Genomic DNA, 16,381 nt, shown 5'->3' with positions numbered 1-16,381 from the left:
TTTTATACATGGTTAATTAGGTAAATGTGTGAATTAGTAAGACATTCTTCATGTTGCAATAATTGTTTTTGTTATATTCATAAAATTTTAAACTATATCAACCACATTAACATTTTTAATGTGATTCTACTAATTAAAAATTTATTACTTAATCCATTTGATAGTCCAGATAAGCCATTCAAACTCATCGCAATATTTATGTTTTTGTTTGGTATAACTGTATTACGGAGGTGGTATATCTGTATTATGGAGGAACTTAATGAGCAAATAATCTTTTTGGTTTGGTTTATAGTTTTGTGAATAATTATCATTAGCTATTATATTTTGTAAAATAACGCTCATTTATTTTAAAATAATTTAAAATTTAATAATATTAAAAGGATAATGAGGCGAAGGAATTAGAGTGGGAAAGCAACTCATAAAGGTATGTGAGATGACAAACTACTATGAGTCTACATTGACGCGGAATAGTCGGTGGCATGTAGTAAGCATTGGCCTGGTGATGTGTAATATAATCATGACATATTTTTATGGCTGGTGACATTATTTTATTTTATTTTAGTAAAAAAAATCTAAAATGTGTGAATAGGGTATTTAGGCCCATCGGAAATGGTAATGAAAGGCTAATTTTTATGAATTAGTTGGAAATGAAATGATATTTTAAGGTTTATAATACTAAACATAGTCTATGGGACTATTAGTTTCCTGTTTTTAGCCTTTCGAAATTCAATCATTTTCTTGTTCAAATTGATGATGAGCTGATTGAATTTTCCAACAATCCCCTCCTTGAAAAGAAAACTCCAAGAAACCGATGCTAGCATATTCCCATAACTTTCTATGATGTCTTTGAATGCATCACATTCCAAAATGAAATGTTTTTCTGATTCCCTCAGACATGCAAAATGTACACACTCGTTTTTCCCAAGCTTCATTAGGCCTTTTCCACCATCTTGTTTCACACCGAAGTTGATGCCAGTTGGTTCTTAATTGAGCAATAAGAACCATTTCCCCCCATGGAATGCTAGCTCCAATGAACTCTTATTTTTGTAGATCACACGTAGGGTTGAATTCCTCAATGTAGTACTTCTTCTTTCTACCCAACTCTTTTCCCCATACCTGTTTACGAAATTTCTCCATAACAAAATTCTTTAGCTGCTTGCTATTTGTGCAAGAGACATTGAGGTAGATATTCCTTTTTTGCATCCATATGTAGTTTTGTTTCATCCATGTTTTCTTTCTTTCACTTGTGTCTTCATTGAAGATAACATTAGGCAATCTACCTACTCCCATTTTCTCAATTCTTTTTAGATATCTTATGAGCCGCACCATAGCAATTGTTTCGATGAGAGTTGCTCTTGTTTCACTCAACATTATCTCATAACATACCGAACTTTTTATTTTGAGCTTGTTCGTGATCAAGTGTTGTCTTGATGGGGCCTGATCCAAGTTCAGAGTGGTTTTAACCAAACAAAACCTGAACTACCGACCCTTTCAGCAACAATCCGCAGAGCGCGGACTGAGGTCTCACCCGAGGTAGTATGGGAGGGTGTTGAACTAGGTTTCCGCACCCTAGGGATGTCTTGATGAGGTCTGGAAAGCTCACGAACCGATCCTACTCGCTGCACTACTTCCGTGCAACCGTTTATTCAGTGCAACTACCTTCGCACGGCTAAGATAATGAGATCGAATGTTCTTTACCCCTTTCTGTGCTTAGTATTATTATAGATCTTGAATTAAATTAAGTAGGTCCAATAATTTCAGTAATTAACATAAACAGATACGTGCGCAATCATAAACGAGAACAGATGGATAAACCAGAATATAGAAATAGATACATAATCTTCCAAAACCAACTTATCTTTATTAATGCTTTTTCCAGTTACAATCCACTTCCTACCCTGCGCACTTAGCTGCAGGGGTTCGCGCGCATAGCTGTGAACTCTATTAGGCCTCTACGCACACAGTTGCAGAGCCTCTTCTGCTACTACGACCCGCGACTCTAACTTACAGACTTAGATCCACTATCACTTTCAGAAACCCATACACATCTAATCTCTACCTCAAAAGCTGCCTTTTACACTTAGAGCCTCGCTCTTATTTATACATTCCCATGGTCCGTGGACCATGGGTAGGCCGACACATTCTATATTAATTTACAATCTTTTAGGGCGGACTACCCTTAGACTTGACCCTTTGCAATTCGCGCTCTATGCACTTCGCGGAGAATTTACAATACCAATACCCAAAAATGTGCGCTTTAGGCCCCAGAACCATTATGGGGGTGATCCTGTAGGTTTTAACCCTGTATAGAAATTACCTGCATACGAATTCTTAAAAAAAGAAAATAAACAATGCGAGAGCATAACCCATAAAACACATATGCACAGAGATTTTTCCCTGGATCCCAAAACCGGGACTACCAGCTTGATTTTTCATTATGTTCCTTTCAATGTTACAATACATATTTATACATGCTGAAGCATCCAATACCATGGACCGAAAAACCGTCGCATCCAATACCATGTGCGAAAATCATGCACAAAACCTCTTCTTGTGTCTTGGGACATTGTTCAGCAGATAACCTCACACCTACAGGAATAGGAACCTTCACCGGTTTACTATCCTGCATATTAAACCTCTGCAGTATTGTCTCGACATACTTCCTCTGGTTTAACCAGAGCTTCCTCTTTGCCCGATCTCTTTTAATTTCCATGCCCAAAATATAGTTTGCAGCACCAAGATCTTTCATGTCAAATTTGGAGGACAATTGGGTCTTCAAATCCTGGATAATTTCTTTGTCATTTCCAACCAGCAACATATCATCCACATACAAGACCAGATAAATAACACGGTCACCAATTAATTTAAAATACACACAATGATCTGCTTTGCTTCTGGTGAAGCCATGTCCCCGTATAAATGTATCAAATTTCTGATACCACATCCTTGGTGACTGTTTTAACCCATACAGAGACTTCTTTAACTTGCATACCAGTTCTTTCTTACCCTTCACCGCAAAGCCTTCAGGTTGCCTCATGTAGATTTCCTCTTCCAAATCCGCGTGAAGAAATGTTGTCTTCACATCCATCTGTTCTACCTCAAAATCAAAAGCAACAGCAACAGATAAAAGTAATCTAATAGAAGCTACCTTGGCAACAGGAGAAAAAATATCACCAAAATCAATTCCCGGCACCTGGGAATAACCTTTTGCTACCAACCGAGCTTTGTATTTCTCCACCTTTCCTTCTGCATTAGTCTTCTTCTTGAACACCCATTTGCTGCCAATGGGTTTCCTTCCAGCCGGCAACTCTACCAGATCCCAAGCCTCATTTTTGTGCAAAGATGCCATTTCATCAACCATGGCCTCTTTCCAGAGTTTTCCATCCTTTGAATCCACTGCTTCCTTCACAGTTCTGGGATCATCATCAGTAACAGACAAAGAAAAATTTGAACTGAAACCAGATGGACTATACCTTTCTGGCTGCCTTCTTTCTCGACCTGATCTTCTCACAGCCGGAGTTTGTGGCTCTTCATCTTCTGATTCCTCCTCTGCTACAGAGTCCGATTCTTCCTCCTTTGGCTCAAACTCTATCTTCTCAGGTTCCTTTGGTTGGACTTCATGTTGAATAACATCTTTTACCTCTCTGAACACCACATCTCGGCTGTACACAACCTTCCATGTGACTGGGTTCCAAAGCTTATAACCCTTTAAACCATCCTTATACCCAATAAATATGCACTTTTCAGATTTACTATCCAACTTGGTTCGTTTCTCCTTTGGAACATGTACATATGCATCACATCCAAATACCCTCAGATGTGAAAGAGAGGGTTTCTTACCAGTCCATACTTCTTGTGGAGTCTTATCCTCCAACGTTGATGAAGGTGATCTGTTGATCAGGTAACATGCAGTATCCACCACCTCTGCCCAGAATTCCTGTCCTAACCCGGCACCACTGAGCATGCTTCTTGCCCTTTCCATCAACGTCTTGTTCATTCTTTCTGCGACTCCATTTTGCTGAGGTGTATATGGAGTAGTCTTCTGCCGTGCTATACCACACTTCTTACAAAATTCTTCAAATTCCTTGCTGCAAAATTCTCCACCATTATCTGTCCTCAGCACCTTTATCTTCTTCTCTGTCTGATTTTCCACCAGAGCCTTAAATTCTTTAAACCTGTCAAAGACTTCAGATTTCTTCTTAAGGAAATATATCCATGTATTCCTTGAGAAGTCATCTATGAATGATACATAGTACACAGACTTACCCAGTGATGGAACCTTCACAGGTCCAAACACATCACTGTGCACAAGCTCTAATATCTGTTTCGTCCTCTTACCACCAGAGGGGAAACTCACTCGATTCTGCTTCCCATACACACAATTTTCACAGAAATCAAAATCCAGAGAGATATCATTCATACCTTCTACCATACCTTTACCATGAAGTATTCGAAGGCCCTTCTCTCCAATATGTCCAAGCCTTTGATGCCACAACATGGTCTTCTCTCCAGAGACCACTAGATTTTCTACTCCATTTTCAGGAACCATAGAACTATTGCACCCATCAACAACAGTGCTACCTTGCAGCTTGTACAGAGTTCCAATCCGAACTCCCCACATCAATATCAGTGCTCCTCGAACCATCTTGCAGGTATCTTTCTCGAACACCGTCTTTACACCTGCATCATCCAACTTGCTTACAGAAATCAGATTTCTGACCAATGCAGGAATATGTAGAACACCCGGAAGTGTTCTAACCCTTCCACCTTGCAGCTTCAACTTTACTTTTCCCCGACCAATGATTCTAGCCTTCCTATCATCTCCTAAGAAGACATCACCACCATCGTATTTCTCATACTCGCAGAACCACTCTCTATGGGGAGTGAAGTGAAAGGATGCACCTGAGTCAATCAACCATGCCTCATGATCTACATGTGTACTTGAAGAAGCCAAGTACACATCCCCACCTTCATCTGAGGTGGTTTTCGCCTCTGCAGAAGGAGCATCATCAGATCCCTTTCCTTTATCAGGAGCTTTAGATTTACAATCCCTTCTGAAGTGCCCTTCCTTTCCGCATTTCCAGCACACCACCTTTGTACGTTTTCCTGGAGATTTAGATCTCCCTCTAGATTTAGATCTCCCACTCGATGACTTATTTTTGTTTCTGTTCTGGGACCGTCCTCGTACAGACAAGGCATCACCATTCTGGTTGTCCATATTCTTCCATCTCATCTCCTCCGTCAGCAAGGCTGAGACTATTTCATCAAACTGCAAAGCAGTTGCATTGCTACCTATTGCAATACCCAGACTATCCCACGAATCTGGTAGAGAACACAATAGACTGATGCACTTATCTTCATCTGAAATTTTAATATCAACAGATAATAATTGACTTACCACAGTATTAAACGCATTCAGATGCTCTGTCACTGAGTCTCCATCTTTCATCCTCAGGTTATACAGCTTTTTCCGCAGGAACAGTTTATTCACCAGAGACTTAGATTGGTACAAAGTCCCTAACTTGACCCACAAAGCCTTTTCCGTAGCTTCCCCTGATACATTCAGCAATACTGAATCTAAGACACACAATCATATTGTGCTCTTTGCCTTCCGATCCAATTTCTTCCATTCTTCATCGATCACTCCCGATGGTTTAGTACCCGGATCTACCGCGATCCACTGATCTTTATCGACCAACAGATCCTCCATCTTGAGTTTCCACAACTCAAAACTCTGACCATTGAACTTCTCAATCTCGATCTTTCCACTGCTCGCCATCTTCTTTCACCACCAGAATCGATCTCGCAGATCTCCCACTGAATAGGGTCGACCACAGGCCCGAGCGAAACCCCTCAGCAACAAAGGCGTCCCCTTGAAGCCAAAACAGCTCTGATACCAAATGTAGGTTTTAACCCTGTACAGAAATTACCTGCATACGAATTCTTAAACAAAGAAAATAAACAATGCGAGAGCATAACCCATAAAACACATATGCACAGAGATTTTTCCCTGGATCCCAAAACCGGGACTACCAGCTTGATTTTTCATTATGTTCCTTTCAATGTTACAATACATATTTATACATGCCGAAGCATCCAATACCATGGACTGAAAAACCATCGCGTCCAATACCATGTGCGAAAATCATGCACAAAACCATAGGTAGGTTCACCCAACCTAATATAGGGTCCAAAAAAAAATTTTCTCAGGGCGCTGCCCCAGACCCCGTATAGGGGGGCTACCCGCCCCCCTCAAACCCCCCAGACAGGGGGGGCTGCCGCCCCCCCTGTGACCCCCCCGCTGCGCAATCGGCGCAATGAAGGGGGGTTACCGCCCCCCTCTAACCCCCCGTTTAACTACGAAGGTTAGTCGTGGAAAGAATATAACACAACCCATTGTCCATGGACCATGGGTAGGCCGACACATTCTATATTAATTTACAATCTTTTAGGGCGGACTACCCTTAGACTTGACCCTTTGCAATTCGCGCTCTATGCACTTCGCGGAGAATTTACAATACCAATACCCAAAAATGTGGGCTTTAGGCCCCAGAACCATTATGGGGGTGATCCGCTACCCAACAAGCCCCCAACACAATCATCGTGACTCGTCCAGAGTCACTCGTCGGTGCGGCGAGACACGCTGCCAAGGCTTCGCGGTCCACCATCCCTGTGAGTGACGCACTACGCTTCATTGCTCCATCCTTGCCTCCTACAACACTTCTTCAAGCTCTTGCTCCATTGCCCCTACTAATTCGCGTAACCGATGATGATTGTTTTGCTGTACTCAGTTAACACAAAGCGACCCCTCATAGGATTTTAACTCTAGCTGAGATGTTAAAGTCGTGAACTCTTTGTGCAAGAGCAGCAAGTTTGTGGTCTCTGATCTCGTGTACTCAATGTCTGCTGAAGCTTGTGTTGCATTTTTCCAAGAGAGCTGTTTCTATCCGTGAGGTCCCAATCTTCGAGTTTCGTCATGGGCACACAACCCAGGGATGCACTTTTCAACGAAATTCTGTCTTTTATCCCAAGATTTACCATCTCAGCCTTATCTTTCATAGATCACTTACCAGACCATAGGTTTCACGGCGACATCCGGACCAGTCCTGCTATCAGTCTGGGAATTTGCGGTATATCGCCCACCACTAGCATTGGACTTGGCACGACAACCTCGGCTGTCGGCACTACGCTGTCCCGAAGGTCTTGTGTCTCTTTTGGCAATGTTTTAATCACTGGGTTTATTCTTAAAGCATCGAAGTTGGACGGGTCCATATCTATCAGATAGCTCAATAACTTCGGTCTCACAGTGTCATGGGTGGTTCGATAGATGACCATCTATGATTTATAAGCTGGACGATATTCAAATTTGACCATTCCCTCCTTTTCTGGTTCATTAATGCGATATTGACTTGAGATCGTTTCAAATCCAGTTCTGACTCCATGTCTTAAATGCCCGTCATCCGCTCCTCATTGTCTCAGATTGACCATCTTGTCATGAACAGTGACCTCAATGGTCACTTTCCCACCTTTCTGCACAGCAGCGCAGCCCTTTATGCGCGACCGCAATTCCTACAATAAACACGCCTTATCCAGAACCCTGTTATTGCGTAGCTTTCCTGCAGACTTGTTTGTAGTCCCGCGCCTTCTTTCAACTGCTTGGAGTGTTGAGACTGTAGTTTGGTTAGTTAGTCAGACAGTCAGACCACTCGTGTAGAGCTTCAAGCGACTACCATTTACTCTTCCTGGGAAGGGCTCTCCATTAAGCTTGCCGAGCTAGACCGCACCTCCATCTGTGACCTCTTTGACTATATATGGTCCCAACCAATGAATTGAGAATTTCTCAGGGAATTTCTCAAACTTGCTGTCATACAGCAATACTAAATCGTTTACTTTGAACGTGCGTAACTTGATATGGCGATCGTGCCAAGATTTCTCTCGGTGTTTCTATACCTGATGATGGAATCCTGCCAGAAACCATTCTTCCTCTAGTTCTTCCAGTTGTGCGAGCCTCACTTCCAAGGCTTCGTGGTCTGCCATGCTGGTCATCACTGCTATCCGCAAACTGGGTACAATGTATTCCATTGGCATGATGGCTTCCGTCCCATAGACTAACTTGAACAGTGTCTACCCCGTCAATTTCTTACATATGGTTCTGGATGCCCATAGCACGATAGGTATGCATAAATCCCAATCGGTTTGTTGCGCGTTACATACTTTGGTCAACACAGTCTCCAGAATCTTGTTGAATGCTTCTACGGTCCCGTTCGCTTGTGGATGGTACGGCGTGCTTTGCTGATGATACACCTGGAATTCCTCAGTAAGTGTGCCGATAGTTTCATTTAGGAAGTGTGTTCCGCGGTCACTCATTAAAATTTTTGGGCATCCAAACCGTGTCAAGACGTTGTCGAATAAAAATTTCGCAGCTGTAGCGGCCGTGCAGTCCTTAACCAGCTGTGCTTCCACCCATCTAGTCAAATACTCTATCACAGTGATGATGTAGCACACACCCGTCTTCCCCTGAGGTGTGATAGGCCCCACAAAGTCTATTGCCCATTTTTTGAATGGCTGCAACGTCATCTGTGGATTGAGTGGCATCTCATCCCTTCGCGATGGTTTCCCAGTCCGTTGACATACATCACAGGCCTGACAGTATGCTTTCGAGTCTTAACGTAGGGTTGACCACCATACTCCGGCGCGAAGAATCTTCTGTGCTGTCGTCCAGCCCGCATAATGTCCTCCTGCAGCCCCCCCATGTGCTTCTACCAAGATCTGTCCTCATTCAAATTCAGGTACATATCTTCGTAATATTTCGTTGTTTCCCATTTTGTAGAGGTGCCCCACGATAAGAGTAAAATCCTTAGTGCGTACCACCAATTCTTTCCTCTGCTAAAATGAATATCCCGGTGGCGCAGTCCCTATGGTTAAGAAGTGGATTATATCCTCGAAGTAGCCGTCCGCAACACACACTGCATAGAGTTGTGCATAAGGTAGTCCTTCCTCCAAATTTGTTGACTCCTCACCGTTCTCAATTCGCGATAAGTGATCTGGGCCTGCGTTTAGGCATCCTAGCTTTACGATGACCTCAAAGTCATATTCTTGAAATAGTAAAAACCATCTACAAATGCGCCCCCCCAACACATGCTTGTTCACCAGGTATTTCAATGGGGAATGATTAGTATACATCTTGAAGTGTCCCCCGAATAGATAGTGGCGGTATTTCTGGAGCGCGTATACCATTGCCAATCCCTCGCGCTTAGTAGTAGAGTAGTTCTTTTCGGCTTTGGACAATCGTCGACTTGTGAAAGCGCTCGGGTGATCAATGCCTTCAGCTCCTTCTTGTGTGAGTATAGCGCCAAGCACGATACACGACACATCAACATGTACATGAAATTCGATGTCCCATTTTGGGAAAACCAAAATGGGGACAAATGCCATCTTTTCCTTGAGAATCTCTAGGCTTTTATTACAATCATCATTCCAACAATATGTAGTGTCCTTTTTCAAAAGCTGTTCCATTGGTGCCATGATTTGTGCATAGCCCTTAATAAACTTATGATAGTAGCCAGTGTGCCCAACGTGGTGCGGAGTTGTTTGACACTTCATGGCACTTGCATATTGAGTATGACGGAAATCTTCGCAGGGTCCACCATCAGGCCTTTCCTACAGACCACATGGCTAAGCAAATTTCCAAAGGGGACGAGGAAGGTGCACTTCTTAAGATTCAGCGCAATCTGGTGTCATTGGCAAGTATCCAACATCAACTGTAAGCTCTCTATATGTTTCTTGACTAGCCCAAATACAGTCCAATCGTCAAAATAAACCTCCAAAAACTTATGGATGAATTCCTTGAATGCGGCCACTACTACGCGCGAAAATATCGCTGGCGCGTTCTTCAACCCAAAGGGCATAACAGTGTATTGAAAACATCCCCATTCGGTTGCGAAGGTTGTCTTGCTTCTATCTTCTGACGCGATCTTGATTTGATGGTACCATGAGAACCCATCTGTGAATGAGTACGCTTCCTGTCCATCAACATTCTCCAGGACTTCATCTGTAAATGGTGTCGAGAATGGATCGTGAACACAGGCATCATTTAGTTTTTGGAGGTCCACGTAGATTTGAATTTCGCCTTTCTATTTTTTCTCTTGCACTATCATAGGACTCACCCAATTAGACTCTTCCACTGGTTCAATAATTCCTGCTGCAAGCATTTTGTCCAATTCTTCATGGACCTTTTCCTTATACTTCGGATTCAAACGGTAAGGACGCTGCTTAACTGGCTTTGCATCCAGTTTTAGAGTTATATTCATCATCCCTAGGTCGCCGAGGATCCCTTTTAACTCCGTTATTTTGGTCGGGAATAAGTCTTGATATTTGCGAAGTAACTCGATGACCTTATCCACTGTGGCATCATCCCAATAGTCCCCAAGCATGGCATACTTCAGCTCCGCATCTATACCAATGTTCGCCTGTTTTGTTTTCAGTGGCGCGGTGATGTCAGGGTCCTCGATTGATGGTCCTCAAACTTCGTGACTCCCTTCTATTTCCAAAACATTAATATTTCGGGGGTCATCATCATCATCCTCCACTTGCATGTTGTAACGTTCTAGGGCATGGCTTAACTAAAGTGACCATACTGATTAAACTATTTCTTGTGGTTCCTGCGGTATTTTAAAAATGGCGGCTTTCACAACTTGCAGTGCATCATCAATAGTATCCACCCATTGGTCTTCAAATAAGAATGTTAACAAAAATCCCTCACGCAAGATATCCCATTCGCCCGTACCATGTCAGAGTTCTATCTTAGTATACCAGTTTCTTGGGATGACATCCAGTGTATGATAAAATAAGTGTACCCATTCAGGCTGAGGCTCTTCGCCATAGGCTTTGGTCCATTTTGTGAGGTGCATGCGCGGGTCATCACGTCCATCGTACTTCTCAGTTATTCGTAGTTATAGCTTCCCAAACCTTAGTTGCATCATCCTTCTGCAGTCGCGCTAGTTTTCAAAATTTCCTTCATGTGTTCCCCACCAACACGCAGGTGTTGCATGCAACACCCACTTTAATGCTTCGAACCTCTAGTGCTCTAGCACTTCACTCTCAAAATTGTTCAATAATTCATCCACCGCTGTCAATCCATCATATGTTGGTAGATCTTGAGCCTGGACAATTATGCAACGCAGTGATTTGGTCATCATATTACAATTTAGCATCGTCACTTCACTCAATTGATTGTGCCATCATTCATCTTCTTCATCGGAATCCAAAAGGCAAGACTCTAAGCGTTCCCACGAGACCCTTCCATCTGAAGTTGGATTTAGCTAATCCTGGTTTCGGGCGGTTATTTTGTAGATACAATCCAGCCCCTCATCGCCTCCATCGTCGTGCATGGGTTCGGTGTAGCATTTTCCTTCAGCTAGATCCAACGGGACTACTACGCGTAGGGACTTTTTCTCAAATATCATCTTTTATTTTTTCAAGTTGATGACTCCATTCATATCCGTGGCCCAGTCTATTCCTAGCAACGCGGGGTAAGGATTGCTGTCATCCACAATATCTATTACCTCAAAGTCCGTCTACATGCTCACACCTTCGATCCACTGTTACCCCTTGCAATCTTCCCATGGGTAAAATCTTTTGCTAGTTCGCCATCCATAAATGAATAGGAGACCACTGTAATGAGGGCTTGCCCATGCATTCCCATGTCTATTTTGGTAACACATTCATGTCTAAACCTAAGTGTAAGATCACCTGATCCATTTCATACTCACCAATCTATGTCGTCAATCTCATTTCCCTCCCAGTGTGCAATGCATGCCTTCCCAATTTTCAAACTACGTGTGGTTCACCTGATCGTGCTCACCTAGCAATTAGCTCTTGTAGTCCCTTAACCGTCTTATTGTCACGTAGTAGCTTCATGCATGTCTCTAAAAAGGTAGTAAGCATAGAAGGATCCATTCATGTTTCTGGTTGATCCTTACTACCTGAAGTAGAGACCTTTGTGAAGCTCTTCTTAGCTTCCATAAATTTTTCTCTTGCGCACTCCAAGTCAAACTCAGGTTCCTTTGTAGGAGCCTTGCGTACCCAGGTATCTTCTTCAGGCTGCTTCCCCTTATCTTTCCCTGTGGTTGTGCCACTTCTGAGCATCATGTTCACGTTGGGGTATTCTTCGTGCGGTTCGGACCTCATCATTTAGATATTTTGCATCGAAGTAGGCTAAAACACCCATTTTTCCTGCATTTGTGCAATCAACATCGGAAAGTATACCATTTCATGATCAAACTGTTCGTAGTATGGGCAAGATATTCTCGTCAGGTTGGTACAATCGCAAGCATAGTGCCCTGGTCCTCCGCAATTGTGATAGATTAGTTGTCCGCGCCCTCGTCCAGCTCCCATTTCTTCTCGCCCTCATTCGCGCCCTCGTCCAGGTCCCATTCCTCCTTGCCCTTGTCCGTGTCCTTGGAATCTTCCGCGTGCCAATGGTGCGGCTGGATTGAAGCCTCGCATTTCTATCTGCATTTGATAGGCTGGAGTCCTATCCATCATTAGCTCATAGCTCCGACATGCCCGCTCATCGTGGCCTACCAACCTACAGAAATTACAAAATAGCTGCTGCAGACTCTGCGTATACTTCTACAACGGGTGACAATTGTCCGTAGTGTGCTTTCCTCCCACCTAACAGATTACGCACCAGAGCATGGGTGCCGCACCTGGGCCCACCTATGCCTCTGGTCTTAATGGCATCAGTCCTCCTCCTACCAAATAGTTTGCAAATATGAGGCAGTGATCCTTATCGTGACCCTAGCCTTTACATTTTACGCACCATACTTCTTCGCGCGCTTCCAGCTGGGGTTCCCTATCCTGCATCAAACTCTGCATCTCCAAGCATAGGTTTTGTAGCTACACATGGATTTGTTGGAGTCTCAACCCTGGATCCTATATCGGTGTCTCATGCAACCTCATCGCCATCTCCAATACTTCTGCTTGAGTTGAGAGCTTTTGTTGTGACAGTGTCATCCTCAGGTGTGGTGTTAAAGACAACACAAACCATGCGTGGTGTTTTGCATCTTTCAGTGTCATATTAGCCTCGCAAATTGTACTCTTCAGCCTCTGATCCAGATCCCAGGGGGTTTCACCTGGAAGCATCGCGATCTCCTTAAATCTGATGATTGATTGCGTTTCTGATTTCAGCTGGCTAAACTCTCTATTCAACGTGATCTGGATCTCGCTATTCTTGTAATTAGGTGATCATTCGAGTGTTTGATATACCAAGTTAGCGCGCGGTCCTGCAACATGCTTACCAATGTGGCCTTCTTAATGTTATCATCTGTAACCTCGTGTTCTTCCCATACTGCTCTTACTACAAACCAAAACTGATCTAGATCTTCGTTCCCTACTCCTCTGAATATAGGTAGCTTGATCGCACTTGCCATGCTAAACTGCTGGTTTGGTGGAGGTGGTGTGGGCGAATATGGAGGCGAATGCGATGACATGGGTGGTGACGCACATGGGGATGGTAACTGCAGAATGCGTTGCTTTATCAAACTGATGCACTCCTCAAAGAAACCCACGTGCGCTCTTCCTCGCTTACTCGCGAAGGTGAAATTAAAGGACTGTTTCCTAACGCTTCGATACCTTTGTAGAACTTTCCGCTCTGCGTTGTTCCACTCATTAATGGATTTGATTCACTCGTTTTCAACATAACAACATATTAATCCAGGTATTCAAGGATTTGATGTACTTACCTTGTGGTCCCTTGAGAAAACGACTTTCTGCTTTATCGTAGTTGACAGTCGTGTCTATCGCAAATTCAGTGATAAACCATCCTATTATTTGATCCAGCCAATGGTCTATGGCCCGTGCGATCTTATCTTCAGACGCCTCTAACCTGCGCACCAACTCTGGAGTCCACACTATGGGTTGATCAAGCTTGCACCTTCCCTGGCTGTCTGCTAGCCTTACGATCCAATCATACAACTTTAAAGAGAATGACGCAAAGAAGATCTCGTGGATTTCTGTATATATGAAGCGATCCAACCACCTCTTCTCAGATATCTGCGGATTTTTTTTTCCTGTATTACGAACTCGTGTAGCTTCTGATCCAACCAATATTCGATTTCTTTCTTCGTAGGGTTCCAGTGTTCCGACATAAAACATCCCTTAGGCAGATCTTGGTCCTGGCAATGAAACCATTTGTTGGCTTGATGGGGCTTGACCCAGGTTCGGAGTGGTTTTAGCCAAACAAATCCCAAACTACTGGCCATTTCGACAAAAGTCCGTGGAGCGCGGACTGAGGTCTCACCCGAGGTAGTATGGGAGGGTGCTAGAACCAAGTTTCTGCACCCTAGGGATGTCTTGATGAGGTCTAGAAATCTCGCGAGCCGATCCTACGCACTGCGCTACTTATGCACAGCCATGTGTTCAGTGCAACTACCTTCGCGCAGCTAAGATAGCAAGATCAAATGTTCTTTACCCCTTTCTGTGCTTAGTATTATTATAAATCTTGAATTAAATTAAGTAGGTCCAATACTTTTAGTAATTAACATAAACAGATACGTCCGCAATCATAAACCAGAATATAGAAATAGATACGTAATCTTCCAAAACCAACTTATCTTTATTAATGCTTTTTCCAGTTACAAGTCACTTCCTACCCTGCGCACTCAACTGTAGGGGTCCATGCACACAACTGCAGACTCTACTAGGCCTCTGCGCACACAGTTGCAGAGCCTCTTCTACTACTACGACCCGCGACTCTGACTTACAGACTTAGATCCACTATCACTTTTAGAAACCCATACACATCTGATCTCTACCTCAAAAGCTACCTTTTACACTTAGAACTTTTCTCTTATTTATACATTCCCATGGTCCGCGAACCATGGGTAGGCCGACACATTCTAGATTAATTTACAATATTTTAGGGCGGACTACCCTTAGACTTGACCCCTTACAATTCACGCTCTACGCACTTCGCGGAGCTTTTACAATACCAATACCCAAAAACATGGGCTTTAAGCGCCAAAACCATTACGTGGGGGATCTGCTGCCCAACATCAAACGTTTTTGGATTTTCTCAATTTGTTTCCATTTTGAGATGGGGTGTTGCTAGCCCACAATTCACACCCATATAGCATCACTGGTCAAACTAGGAGTTCAAAAAGTTCTTTAGTCATTTTCCAATCCCATAAGTTTGTCTCTCTACATGTGTTTTAAAAAGAATATAATGAATGGTAAGTAAAAGTTCAAAAAGTGCTTTAGTCATTTTCCAATTCCATAACTTTGTCTCTCTACATGTGTTTTGAAAAGCATATAATGAATGGTGAGTAAAAGTTATGTCAACGTTTTGCTATTGAATGTGTGGTGTAAATTTAACTGGAAGATAAACCATGAAAAAAAATAAAAATAAAAAATTTATTAAAGTTATATACATGGAATTTGAAGAAATAGATTTATTTGTTTCTACAGTTTTACCTAAATTGAACATGTCTATTATATTTAAATAATTATAAAATAAATTGAATTATAGGAAATGATTTATTATCATTACAATTATCTTTCTTTTGCTAAGGAAAGAGCGGATCCTTCTATTCAATTAACAAAAAAGAAATAGTATACAAAAGGCTTAAGCCCCCAACTAGCTGTTAGATCTGCATCGAAAGATCCAGCGGATAAAAGACAAAACGGGTGGCTAACAAGCACACTGTTTACTAGGAGAAACAGACTCGATGGAGTCAATAGATCTTAATTGATAAATACATCGAGTCGATTTTTTACATAACCATCGTTTAGATTTTCCTCTCAAAATCCATCGCAAGCGCGCAATTGCAGATGAAACGCTCAAATAGCTCGAGCATTAACCCCCAAAACGGACCCACCAACTAACACGATAAATCCTAGCCATAGGTAGATCTTGATTGATCCAACGGTTGCAAAACATATCATGCTGCCTTAACCCATCGAAGTTTACTGCGTGATGAGGGGTGGTATTTTCTCCCCACTCTCCGCCACGTGTTGCGTGGCAAGTGGAATCGCACCAAAATGAAAAAAACCACTTCCAACCTAAAAGAAGTGCGATACATCAGAAACCGCTTCAAGGGTGGTAAAGTCACCGCTGAAATAAAATGTGTTTTTGCGGCTACCACGGAAGATTGGATTGTGGTGCCAGACCAAAGGAAGAAGAAGCTCCCTTTTTCCAACCAGCTCCTTGACCTTTCTGGTACACTATTGCCATTTAGATACCTACACTCCAAAAGCATTCTTACAAGTGTCTTAATACTGCAAAAAAAATCAATTAGGTTCTATTTCCGTGGCCCTGTTTTGGAAAATCTTATTGTCCTATTCCGTCTGACCACAACATTGCTCTTTTAATCTGTTCTGA

Source organism: Pinus tabuliformis, chromosome 2_1, assembly GCF_031772625.1.
Source record: "Pinus tabuliformis cultivar Carrire ecotype Pingquan chromosome 2_1, CPIR1, whole genome shotgun sequence".
Taxonomy (NCBI): Eukaryota; Viridiplantae; Streptophyta; class Pinopsida; order Pinales; family Pinaceae; genus Pinus; species Pinus tabuliformis.
This window is presented reverse-complemented; position numbering follows the sequence as displayed.